The sequence below is a fragment of the Ochotona princeps genome, chromosome 19 (genome assembly GCF_030435755.1).
Source record: "Ochotona princeps isolate mOchPri1 chromosome 19, mOchPri1.hap1, whole genome shotgun sequence".
NCBI lineage: Eukaryota > Metazoa > Chordata > Mammalia > Lagomorpha > Ochotonidae > Ochotona > Ochotona princeps.
This window is the reverse complement of record NC_080850.1, coordinates 16,821,983-16,836,025: the sequence shown is the minus strand read 5'-3', so window position 1 is coordinate 16,836,025 and position 14,043 is coordinate 16,821,983. Positions and strand designations below refer to the sequence as shown.

The 14,043-nt window shown below is 38.8% G+C and overlaps 1 long non-coding RNA gene across 1 annotated transcript in view; it reads left to right on the top strand.

The window, feature by feature from the left end:
* Positions 1–2,255: 2,255 nt before the first annotated feature.
* Positions 2,256–14,043, top strand: part of LOC131482675 (uncharacterized) — a 75,938-nt gene continuing 64,150 nt past the window's right edge. Inside the window, exons 1-2 of the long non-coding RNA XR_009247226.1 lie at positions 2,256–2,347; positions 2,926–3,179. This is a non-coding gene — a long non-coding RNA (uncharacterized LOC131482675). The remainder of the gene's footprint in view (positions 2,348–2,925; positions 3,180–14,043) is intronic.

Below are 14,043 nucleotides of genomic sequence, written 5' to 3'. Positions count from 1 at the left end.
TGCATATCTGATTAGCTCATTTCCTTTGATTTTGGTGAGTGATGTCATTTGGGCCCAGCTGTTGGTATATTGCAAATGATTTCCTTTCCTCATGTTTCACCAAGTCATTTCTGCCCCTAATGGAATTACGTTGAATGGAACCCAGCTTTTTTCATGGTTCACCTCCCCTATCAGCTGATACCCAGGGCTCTTCTGGAGAGACCGAGAAAGGGCCACAAAGACATTTAAATGCCTCAGAACAAAAATTCTAAGTAGACTCCTACCTCTCAGCTGTCATTTAGAGGTCCTAATGTCTTCAGTCTGTAAAATAGTAGAGTTTGATGCACATGAGTGATTCTGAAGGAAAGAGCCCTGGGTCCTCAAAAATTTACATGACCCCCCTATAAGTCCCTTGTGATGACAACAAAACTAAGTAGCTCTGCAACAAGCAGCAATCCTACAGAAAGAAATGGGTAGTGCACAGAGGATCTTTCATTGCCTTTAGCATTCTGTAACTCAAGTCCAAATACAAGTACTGCATTTTACTAGTTAAATACCTGAGAATCCATAAACCAGTAAGAAGCCAGTATATAAGAAGCCATTAGAAGTAAGCAAGGACAGTGGGAGATGCTGGGAGTATGTGGGAAGTAGGAATACATGGACCATATCTGTACCTTGGTTCAGTTTTGCTGTGAACCTAAAACCTCTGCAAAAAATATGAAATTCATTTAAAAAAAGAGAGAGAGAGAGGTACTGCATAACCCAAGTTCCACTTAAGCTTAGTTAGCAGAGAAACCGTTGTAAGAGTAGTTCTCCAAGTTGGGCAAGCATCAGAATCTCCCAGAGGGCTTTTTGAATGTAAATTGCTGGACTCTGTGGGGAGCGGCCAACCCCACGCATATGAGGGCCCGCAAGATGGCGGCTGGCTGAGGGCCAGGAGGCGGGATTTGTCCCGCCAGTAGGCAAGCAGGAAGTCGCAGAGATAGGCTAATGCCCCCCACCCCCTGCGATTGCTGGCCTATCAGATAGCACCCTGTGGACCACGGGGAGAAGTGATTGGTGGAGAACTGTATATATAAGCAGCTTTCGGCAATAAAACCCTTTCGTTCGCCTTTTCGTTAGCTCTCTTTTTGGTTCGGCTTTTCGTTTGTTCGTCGGTTGGTTTGTGTGTGTTCGTTTGGTGTGTGTGTCCCAGTCACGGCGGCGGTTCCTGTGGTTCCTGTTTTTCCAGGCCCTCGAAATTCCTCGTCATTTTAGTGTCGCTGCAGGGCAGCGGCAGGACTCTCTCCTGAGTTTGATTCCATAAATTTTTGGACTGGGCTTGAACTCAGCATTTCCAGCTGGTGCTGAGATGCTTGGTCCTAGAACTCTGGGAAACAGTGAGCAAGACCTGGCACTTCAGAACCAGCTGCCCTGGTTTTGAGCTCCCATCACACCTTTTTGGAAGGCACTACAACCGCTTGGAGACAGAATTTTTTCTTTCTAACACCAGGGTAGTAATTGCTCAAAAACAGTGTTATTGTTTATTAAACTTACTATCTTCACTTCCTGGTACTCACCAATTGTTAACATGTATCTTAATCAGTAGCAATAAAGGTTAGTTTCTTTACCTTTTGAGAGCAAGGAAGCTAGACACAAGGAAGATGTTTAATTGAGCATGGAACTAAAGAAGTCATTTGGGTTGTTTGTTTTGTTTTAGCCATTTGTTTAAAATTGGTGAAATGTTCCGTCTTCACTTCCCTGCTAGTCTCTTGGACCTGCTGGCTAGGTTGGACTACAATAATAATTCGTGCTTGAAAAAGAATTCCTTAATATTAAATGCAAATATATCCCAACTTGAAGCCTCTTCTGGTCCCTCTCTTGTCTTTATCTCTTTCTAAACTCTGTTTTACCTTCCGTACAGCCTCGTTCGTCCTCATTCCAACCCAAATGACTATCTTTTTCAATTTATCTCTTATACCTAATTGCTACTTTGCTATAAGCAGCTTGCTTTGAAACTTGTCTGCCTAATGAGTACAATCTCCAAGTCTCTTCTCTGCAATTAGAATAAACATTCTTTGAGGAAGTGAACTATGCTTTCCATTTCTTTTGAATTCCCTCTGAGTACTTGGCTTCATCCTTTAAACAGTTAACAGGCAAATGTAGATGAAATGTATATTGCCAAGTTTGCATCAAATTAATTTCAAAGCATCGAATAAGAAACAGGGAAATAATTTATTGTGTCTTTATGTTTAAAATGTAGATTTCTCTGTCTTTCAGGTCCTTGGTATTTGCAAGGTTGGTTGCTGGAAAACCCGAGACTGCTCAAGTTGATGGACTATTGAGGATAACTCCTAGGATGGATTGACATGCAACACCTTCCTCTGAGGTTCTAAAAGCAAAATTATTTGGGGGGTTGTGAGAAGCAATATCTTAGGAAAATGAAACATGCCTGACTTCCAATCATCAGATTACTTTGTAACTGAAATTATAAAAGCATTATGCTGACTGAGTTATCCAGCCTTCTCCATTTAAATGGACAAACATTAAGCTCTTAAAATAATAAAACCCTGTGTGTAATGGGAAGTGGAATGGAAAGGAGGGAGCTGAGACATGAGATGAGGGCTTCTAGTCCTGAGTTGCTCATTTGTGTCCCACTAAAGTGTAGCCATAAAATAAATAATGAGCCATTTGGAGTGCCTGTGGTTTAACTTGTGTTCCCTCTCTCCCCCAAACATGCCTTATTTTAATAGAACAATGATTCTACCCTAGATATGTCTCCCAGGAGAGAAGTTATAGAGAGAGCCTTGGCCATGGGGGTCCTTGGAACATCCACTAAGTGTAAAATCCTGCAGCTTTCTGGATGGGATCTCATGCAGTTTTTTGGCTAAGATTTATCACTTCAGGGAAATTATTCCATCTCTTGTAACAGTATTTTCTGTTCACTCTTTTTGTCACACCCTCCAGGAGGACTTGGTGCTGAGCCCCAATTCCTGTTCCCTCCCTTTTATGAAGAATGCCTCTAATCTGCAAGGGGTATGGTCCCCAAAGTGGGCAGCAGGATGGTGGTGGTGGGATTTGCAAGAGGCAGCTTGACCCTTCCACGATAGCCTTCAGCCTTTGATTTGAAGCAGTGGTTCCCAGTCATGGGTCATGACACACAGTTGCCGATGGCGTCATCAATATTTGCAGTATATGACTAACCACACAGAACAGCACTGGTGAGTGATTTATTCTTTATAAGCTGAAGTAGAATCAAAGCCCTCCTGGGACAAAGTGTATTCTCATGCGTTTCTTAGTTGCTTTCTATTTAAAAATTTTTAATTGTTTTTATGATTTGCCATGATACAATTTTGCAAGTATAGGAATTCCTCTTCCCCTTTTTTCCCTCCACTATTTCCCCCTATATTATTGCAGTAGTATAGTCCTTTGGTAACAGTTACAAGTTTAACATTCTACTATTTAAGTATTTCATGGCATTGTAGGTATAGACAAAAGTAAAAAATCTAGTATCATGTTGTCACAGGAAGTTTAACTGTTTTATGGGGAGTCCTCCTTTTACTGCAACATAGCCCTACTTCTGGTACGCTAGTATCTATGATATAGTTTAACTATGAGAATATCTATATATACATGCTTGCATATATATATATATGTAATTTTGTACAAAGGCTTTCTTATATCAGAGAGAACATATATTTGTTCTTTCAAGATTGGTTTATTTCTCTGAGCATAATGGTCTCCAGTTGGGACCATTTTGTTGCAAATGGTAGAATTTCATTTTTAATGGCTGTGTAGTATTCCATGGTATAAATGTACCACACTTTCTATATCCATTCCTCTTTTGATGGGCGTTGGATTGTTTCCATATCTGTAACTGTGGATTGTACTGCTATATATATGTGTGTGTATGTGTATATATTATATACATTGATATACACACACACACATACACATACATACATATAATGTTGCAGGTTGCTTTCTTATATGCCAGTTTCACTTCATTTGGGTATATTCCCAGGAGTTGGATAGCTGGGTCATAGTTTAATCATATGTCTACATATGCATATGGGAGCAAAATTTGAATACTTCAGGTTGAGAGTTATTTTAAAAGACGCTAAAACATTATATGAGATAAGCATATGCCATCCTTAAGGCTCCAGTGAGTAAGTATAGTAGAGTACATAGACCCAGATCTAGGAAATTTCTATACAGTTACTTAGCAATGTGGACTTGGGTAAAGCTAGATAATTCTGGAGAAACTAGAATTTCTCACCTGAAAACTAGGAAAACTGTTAAGCTATAACCTTTCCTTGGGAGTGAGAAACACTTGCTATTTAAAAGTCATCATGATTTTCCAAGTCTCACTAGTACCTGAAGTCCTTTATTGGTTTGCAACTTGTGTGGGTTTTTGTGCTGCACTTCTTTGGTGGCTTTCAAACTTGTGGTATTGTTCACATTGAGGAGTATCTATTTTGGAAGAGCATCTTCAACAGTTTTCACAAAGCTATTGCCCACCTTCACTTTATTTTGTTACAATTATGCTTGGTTCCCCATAAGATTTCCTACTGATTGTTGAAGTTCTGCTACCTTCATAAGCTGTGTAAGGATGGAATTTAGATCCCCAAGTGCATTTTTATCCCTAGTTACTTGGAAAGAAGGATTAGATAAACTGCCTAATACTTCTCAGGTTTGACACAGAGAATAGGAAGAAGAGAAAAGACCCATTTGTGTTGAACACATTCCTTCACAAGAATTCAAGCTCTTAGAAGCGGTTCATTTGTTTTACCATTTAACAACAAAATTAAGAAAGTCTGTGTTTGTTCTCATAGCTATTCTTGGCTGCCAGGGTGCTCAGGGAAGTTTGGGATGGTGAATGTTAGCATATCTTCCTGGGGGAAAGGCGTTACATGTTTGTGTTTTTGTTTTTCTAACTCTTTCTCATGAGGGAACCTACCAAATTGCAACACAGCAGTCCCCGCTCCCCCAACCCTCAGCTCCACATTGGAAAGTAAAACAGGTTATTTAATGACATTGTTAATTTGAGTTGTAGATCCTTTCTCCAACTCTCCTAATTTTCAAATTTGTTATGTGATAAAAATCACCAGTGACACACACCAATGAGGCTGACCACTTAAATCAGAATCTGTGAGGAGAAAATGTAGATATTCTTTTGAAAGCTCTTGAAGACATTGGAGTGCTCTCATGGTTGATAGCTCTTCTATGACCGCTTGGCTTCAAGAGTCCTAGTGATATTATCGTTAGATGCAGCAGGGCAGATTTAGAGTTGAATCCCTGTTTTGTTTACTAATTAAGGCAGAGTGCTGTCTACTTAACCTTTCTAAGCCTTAAGTCTCCAGCCTTGACATAGAGATTATGATGGCCCCTACATTTTGGAGTGCTTCTGAGGTTTTGTACCATGCTGCATGGATAGTGCAACCCGTTTCCCCTAGGATGGCAAGCTACTTAGTTGTTCTACCTTTGAGTTTATTCTCTAGTCAGCTTATATCATTCATCAGTGACTCATCCTAAAATACTACTCTCAGATCTGCTAAGAAAAAGACAACCAGCCCATGACATCAGGAACCTGACCTGATACGTCCAACAAGGGCTTGGTATTGTTAGGCCAAAATATTAAGCACCCTCTTACCCCTCAAAATAATAATAAAAAAAAAACTGCTTCCTTCCTTACCTATTACAATTTAGTCTGGGTCTAGTATTCCCTTCTTCTGTGTAAGATTCATTATGGATAGTCAGTTTAAAAATTATACCCACTCTTGAGAGCACTCAGTCCAGAGTAAATCTTTTCAACTCCAAAATCAACGGAAACCCAATTTCTGTGTAAATCGTACACCTAGCTATCAAGCCATTCCATGGTTTTCCAGAGTGCGCGCGCTCTCTCTCTCTCTCTCTCTCTCTCTCTCTCTCTCTCTCTCTCTCTCCTCTAGTAATAAATCTAGTATACCTAACAAAAGGTACTTTGCTAGTAATCTTTTGCTGGGAGATATTAGAGTGACTCTCATGTTCAAAGTTCTGTAGTCTCGTGCTCTTATTTAAGAACCTGAAAAATGTTTTTAATGTTTCAGCCATTTTATATGGCTCTAAATTATCTTTTAAGACATTTTTCCCAATTCATTGCTCATCATTCTCTGGTGTAACATCCTAGGATATACCTTTCATCTACTTATGATGCGTTTTATCTTGCCTTTGGTCCTATTATTTCTGTATTGTTTCCTGACTTCTTTCTTCTCTTATCCAGCCTAAAATAATAAACTTACTACATACTCACCATTATCCACAAGTGTGTTAGCAGAAAGCTGAATTCAAACTGCTGCAGCTAGGACAGGGACTCAGCACTCTGATAGGGGAGGCCAGAGTTGCAAGAGGTAGGCTAATCTATTGTAAAATTCTTATCTCTTAACATGAGTCCTTGTTTTTGCTGATGAAAATTTTTCTTTGTCATCCACAATGGTAAGTCTGAATAAATATTGTCACATGTGCTTGTCAAGTGTGGCTTGTCTTAACTCATTCATTCATGAAGTTTCATTTGCCCCAGTCCAAGAGAACTTTTGGAGCTTATCTGAGTCTTTCTATTTCCTGTTAGAAATAAGTCATATTATTTAACTGTCTACTGGTCAGAAATGGGCATAGAGCATACTTCCATCTAGCATGCTTTGTTAAAGACTTACATCAGGTAGTAGTATTCAAGTGCCTAAAGTTGAATTTAAGATACCTTACATACTGTGAGGGTTCAGAACACCTCACACTTTACAAAACAGTAAAGCACCCCTTTAAGAAACCTTCTGACTTTCTCTCTGTCTCTCCTAAAAATAAATAAATCTTTGAAAAAATGGGGAGTGGGTGTGGTGCAATAGCATAATACCCAAATCCTTGCCTTGCATGTGCCATGATCTCATATGGCCACCAGTTCGTGTCCCAACTGCTCCACTTCCCATCCTGTTTGTGGCATGGGAAAACAGTAAAGGATAGCCCAAAGCCTTGGAACCCTGTACCCATATGGGAAACCAGAAGTAGCTCCTGACTCCCAGCTTTGGATTGGCTCAGCTCCAGCCATCGTGGCCACATGGGGAGTGAACCAATAGACAGAAGATCTTTCTCTCTGTATCTTTTCTCTGTAAATCTGGCTTTCCAATAAAAAATAAACAAATCTTTAAAAATCCCTCTGAATAATCAGATCTCAACCTTTTACCACAGTAATTGGTCACCTACAGATAACTTATCCACAGAGCCCTCCACCAGGTGCAAAATATGAGTAAGATGATGAGCCACCTTTTCCTGTTGAGTGGAGCAAATATGTTTCTCAGAAGTATCATTCTGCATTGCATACTTGCTGGAGACTTGTTGTTTTATCTTAATGTGTTCAGGAAACTCTAGTTCCTTTCTTGGAGGCACATCACCTGACCATTAGGAACTTCTATCACTGCAATGGACCTTATTTAGAACATTCTTTGTATCAAAGGAAGAGTTTGCAAATGAATTTTAACAGAATGGACTTAAAAGGTGAATGAAACCCTTTTAATGAAACGAAGGGGTTTGAAAAAGTAAAATGTTGTTAGCACTTTATTAGAGGCTGAAACGATAAACATGTCCTGTTGTATTTGAATTTGCACCTCTTTCCACTTTGGGGTAATAAAATAAAGCTGTACACATCAGTAACCTCCCTCCCTCCCTCCTCCCTTATGAAGGACCATTCTCTCTTTGTACCTCTGTGATCTTGCTCATTGCTAAAGAGGGCCCCATGTGTACTGGCTGGGGCTTTTGTGATGCTTTCCGCAATGTAGCAGACAGAAAGAGGAAAAATTTTAAAGCTAGGAATAGAAAATTGCTTAGGAAAAGAATACTGTTGAATCAAGAAAGAACAATGAGAGGAAAGTAAGTAAAAGGAGAGGTGGGAGGGAAATAAAACTCTCTCACTTTCTACCCACACCCCAGCATTATGTGAGCATCTTTCATTAGATGTTAATAGCCATGCCCCACTGCTGAGTGTCTGAGTCAATTGAAAATAGAGCACTAGCTTTTTAAAAATTTTCCCTCAAGGGATTAATATTCCACTTAGGTTATAACCCTCAGGAAGGGATGAATTAGAGAGTCCCCTTTTCCTTTGAGATGCTATGATGGCTCAAGCGTCCAATTCTTAGTGTTTGAGAGCATCAACTGTGTACCAGAAAACTGCACTGTATTTAATTCTGTTTTCCATATGCCATGTGGCACTGAAAAAGTGTTTTCACCTTCCTGAGTCTTCAGTTCTTCATCTGCAAAGTGGAAGCAGTGACAGTAACTATCATGAACATGTGTGAGAAATAACATGTATAAATGATGTAATTCAGTGCCTAACTTGTAGTAAGAACTCAGTGTTAACATGATAATAATGGTGGTGGTGATCCTTTTTTGCAAATAGAAGCAGTGTAAATTTGGATGTGGAGGGGCTCAGTGTTTCTTACAATAAAATATGATCAGACATAAATCACATTATAGGTAGTCAATTTTGTGGACAAAGATTGTGAAGCAAGGGAGCAAGTGGTAATTAGAAATGTTTTTTGAATGCTGTGGGATTAAAGCACAAAGAGGCAAAGCTTCTCGTTTTAGTGGTCCTCTTAATAGATGCCACTCAACCCATGCACTGCAGTCCTTCCCCCATCTGAATAAACCCAAAAAAGATCAGTTCTGTTCCTGCCGTCATCAGAACATGGGGGACATGTCTGAGAAAGTCCCCTCCACCAGGTACAAGTGTGTTTTCAACTGGCAGTGTTTCAGCATACGTTATCAACAAACTGGCAGGGAAAGCCAGCAAAGATGATGGAACAGAACCACTTTTTGAGCGTTCTGAGAGATCCAACCTCTACCACATACCTACATGTGGAAAAAAAAATAAGGTGGCACAACCTTCTAAGACTTTATAACTACAGAAAATGAGAATGGCTAATGATTCCTAATCTCCTGGAAGATCATTTCCCTGCTTTTGCTTTGCTGTTTTTAATCCTCCAACCTCTCCTCCCAGTCCAGCTTAATAACAAGATCTAAGCCTAATTAAAATCAGAGCCCAGTATCCTATTAATGCGCTCTTGGCAGACCTTGGTTATGGCATTGTTGTTCTGACCAGTTTACTGATTAGTGTTTATTACTAATCATCTGCGGCTGGAAACATGACCCACAGAGAAGAAAGTCCAGAACAACAGCATGTGGTGACATTGTTAGAATTATTCACAGTGTTTTCAGCAGGAATCACTCAACTCAAATCTACAACCACAATAGATGCCTTAGTGTGCCAAAGTTTCAGACATTGGCAGTCAGGCAGAGTGGGCTTCCCTTAGCGCTTGGCAAGCTTCTGCTTCATTCTGCCCTGTGTCTGAAGACCAGCGTTTTGCCATAACGAAAGGTGAGACAAACTGAAGGACTAAGAGTTTGTTGTATCTGACAGTGAAGTTCTGATGCCATAAATATGCCCACTAACCCATAGAAAATCATGAGTTTTTGTGAGATTTGGGCACACGGAGAAGGGGTGTGAAGGACATGCAACATTCTACTCTACTCTGAGTGATGGTGTTTTTTTGAGTAATTTTAATCTCTCTGAACTCAGCTTGTCTGATGAAGATATTTTTTCACTCATATCATATTTCAGCAAATATTTATTGAATGCTCACTATGGGCCAGGTCCCTGTTGTCAGAGAGAAGGCAGGAGATGAACAAAAATTTAGTCATCGTAGCATTCTGATGTATGATGAACCGCATGTACAACAGTGGTCTCACACGGTCGTATCACCTAGTGGTGTTATAATCCTCTCGGCTTCTGTAAACAGTCCACAATACTCATAAAACTGTGAAATCAACTAACAAACATTTCTCAGAATGCATCCCAAGAGTTTAGTGACGCATGACTGTATTAAAATTCATTTTTAAAACTAATGATAGAATCATGAGAGTATTAAAATTCATATTAAAACTAATGATAGAAACTTATTAACATCTGATTTTTCACCAATGACTTTGTAACTGATATAGTTGCTGTGTACACTTGGGAAAAGTTTATAGACAAAAATTTAGCAGGATTGTTGGCCTTAGCATAATTTTTGCAGCTTTGCTAATTATAGTACCTTTGTCTGAAAGTGTACCTTTTAGCAGTCAGTTTTTTCTCTGTTTCCTGAAGTAATAAATTCATATTTTTAATTCATTTCAAAAATATGAGGAAATTTTTTAGTCACCCATAATCTTACCACACCCTAAACAAGCATATATTTAGCTTTTGAATACAGAACGTAGGACTTTAATGAAAATATGTCTGTCTTATCTCAAATTATTAGATCTTAATATCAAAAATTCAGCTGCTAGAAGCAAAAAGGCAGAGTATACAAATGGTGGCAGTTCATCAGGGAATAGTGGCTTCTTCCCTTGGTTAAATATTCTAATTTAGTATTTTTGTCAAACTAAATAGGATGGGAAGCTTGGTAGATGATAAAGAATGAGATGGTGATATTTTATATTTATAAATATGTGTTTCAAAGCGGAAAAAACAACTTTTCCATGCAGAGAATTCTTCATACAGCTCAGAGAGCTGTAGCTGAGTGAGAATTTTTTTATCTATTTAGTCAATACAGTGTTATCAGTTGTCTTTTTGTGTTCCAATAATAAGGCAAGTCCAATAATAAGACAAGTATAGGTACAGAGGTGCTTGGTAGAGAGAACAAATGACCTTAGGCAAGTAATAATACTCAAATTAAGTATCACGGTGGAACATGCTGTGAAGGGAATATAGGTGCTGTGAGATCATAAAGCTGGAGCCCTAACTTATCCTGGATAATGAGAAAAACCTTTTATAAGCAGGTGTATTTAGAGCCCATGCAGTGCATTTGAAAAGAGGCAGTAGGTTCAGTCCAGCCTGGTGTGGAGATCATTTCAGCAACCATGATCATATTAAGACCTATATTCCAACAGTTCAAAATAACTACCCTGTACAAGGGCCATTTTAAATTACTAAAACTTGGTGCTCTAAATCTGATTATGTAAGTGAATCTGGAAAATCACAGACTTGCATAGTCTTTCATCATTTAACTGACCTTCTCTGGAAGAGAATGTTCCTTCTGGATATCATTTACTGGAACCCCACCCTTCAGCCACTGATGCACAATATCGCTTTGGGCCTAGTTACGAGGATATCAGGAGTCCCAGGATGTATGTGTAAATGGATACAAAAAGCATCTGATAGGTTCTTTGAGTGGTTGTGGCCAAAAAAAAGATGCATTATGATTTATACAGTGTACATCGGTAGATATCTCATGTGAACCCAACAACTTCCATAGAATGAATAATTCAGCAGTCAGATCAATCATATCATCTTACTTGCCATGTTACTGCTATTTTTATGTAATAGCAAAGTAAAAATAAATTGATGTCCTAAATAAACAATTATCATTTTATGTGATGTAGATCCTAGCATTTAGGCATACTTTATTTTGGGGTACTGTGATGCTTTTTATACAATTAAAAATGTAGCCTTATTAAATTATGGAAAGAAATAGCTCTACATGTTATTTCAGTATCAATGCTGAAAGGAAAACAATGTAGGAAGTGAAGCATTAGGTTTCTTCTTCAAAGATGTGGTCTTTGTCTCTAGTCTTATTTTGGAAGACATCATTCAAGTAAGCTGTTCGTGCCCATGAGATGGTCTGATCGTACAATTGACTCAATGCAGCCAGAACACACCGTCTAATTCCTTTCATGTTGGTTTTAAAGTAGGTAGAGATGAATGAGCTTAGTCCGAAAGCCTACTTTCCTCTTCCCATTGACTAAGGAAAAGATAATAACAACTACTTTGTCCTATTCATTTTATGTTTCTTCAAGGAAACACAAAATAAGACCTATGTAATTTCATAGCAAATGCATGCAGTCATATCGTGCCGTAATTGAAATACAGTTAATACTTATTCATTACGGTTCAAAAGCAATCAATTTTATAATTATTGCTCTTCCCATTTTTCATGTTTTTAAAATCATGTTTTAAAATCTTGCCTTTCTTGAAGAGAAATATTATTTCTTGAATGTTTTAACAAAACTTAGTTTGGGGGCATAGTAAAAAGTATCTGAACCTCAAAATTACTATAAGAACTAGAAACTCACTTTTTTTACTTGCCATTCATTTCATGACCAGCTGTAACTTGAGGTTTAGTCTTGAAAAAAATCTATTTTCTGTAAAATTCATGAGTCTTCTAGCATAGCAGCAACTTTATTGAGATTAACAGCACAGTTTTGTTTTTAAGCATCTTATAGCTAAAATTCTTTGAAATTCATTCATTTAAGCATCAACAGTTTCGTGTTTTAGAAGACAAGTTCTTCCAGGGTCAATCAAATAGGCTATCTGGATAATGCATCTGGTCTAATAAAATACTAGGTACCATTCATAGTAATAATAACAAAACAACAGCATGATTCAGAGTGCAGTTTGTTCCTCTGTCTTTATAGACTTTTCTTTCATTATTTTATACAAACTTATTCATTATTTGTAAGGCAGAGTTAAAGGTTAAAAAAAAAAGAATGGAAAAAAAAGATGCTTGATCAACTCTTCCTCGGATAACAACAGCTAGGCCAAAGCCAGGAGCTTCATCTAGGTCTCCCACGTAGCTGGCAGGCCCACAAACACTTGGCCCACATTCTGCTGCTTTTCTCAGGCCATTAACAAGAATCTAGATCAGAAGTGAAGCTGCCAGGTTATGAACTGGCCATCTAGGGGTGCTGGTGTTGCAGGTAGAGCCAACATTCGCTATACCATAATCTCATCCCCCCCGTATTTCATTGAAAAACACAGTGCAATTTTAAAAGCCAAATACAATTTCTTTATAGTTTTAGACAGAGAAGTTTTACTTGCAAAGTGACCAGGTGAACATAGAAAGTAGAGAGAAAGGGAAAACACCTCCGGGAGAGAACCTGCCTCTTGAAAGGAGAAAGGAGACACCAAACGTTTGAGAAAAGGTCTTGGGATTTTAAGCATCCCCTGACCCTTCCTTATCTGGAAAAAAAAAAAAGCCAATACAATTCAAAATAAGCTATTGCATTCTCCTTTTCCAACTCAGGTTGGGAAGTGGACAGGATTTATGTGGAAAAGAATGAGATGTTTTGACATTTGTGGGGGAATCATGTAGGGAGCTTGAAGGCTTCTGATGTTTCTCAGCTGCGGTGGGCTGGGCTGGGCTGATTTCACTAATATGGTGATGTTCTTAAGTATGTCCCACAAAAGAATAAAAAATGTGCAGCCAAATGTCATTTTGATGGTAAAAAAAAAAAAATCTGATAAGATTTCTGGAGAAGGATGAGTCCAGGCTGGGGTGGAACTGGCAAAGCACACCAATAACAAACAGTACATGGTGCCAGGTACATGTCATGATGTTTAAGGGTGATTGCTTTTAGAAAGATGCACTGCTTGGGGAATTGCATGAAGAGTAAAGTTGCCACCTGTGATGCTGGCATCCCGTGTGGGCACCAGTTCAAGTCCCAGCTGCTTTGCTTCCCATCCAGCTCCCTGCTAATGCAGCTGAGAAAGCAATGGAATATGGCCTAACTCCTTGGGCTCCTGTACTCTATGGGAGACTCAGAAGTTGTTCCTGGTTCCCGACTTTGGTCTCCCTGCTCTCAATATTGTAGCCATTTTATGAGTGAACCAGAGGAGAATACAGAAAATCTCTGTATCTCTCCCTCTAACTCTCTATCTCTGTCTCTGGAATTATATATATTTCATATATGTGTGTGTATTAATGGTACAATGGTTCTATCTCAGAAATTACAAAACATAGCATTTTTTGTATTTCTCCTTGAATTTCCATTTGTCCCAGTGATTAGAAAGGAAAGATGAACCTTGCCGATGCTGAAAGACTGTGTTAGTCGCATTAACTGAGCAAGTTGGGTTCTTGGAACTGGAATATTCAACACTGAATATTCAAGTAAATATGACTGGCATGTATGTCCACCTTGTCTTGTGAAGCTTGTGTTGGTTTAATCAAGACCAGAGTCAGGTTAGGGTTGATAGAGAATTTGGTAGTGCTTGTACAGCATGTCACATCTTCTGTTCAACATCCC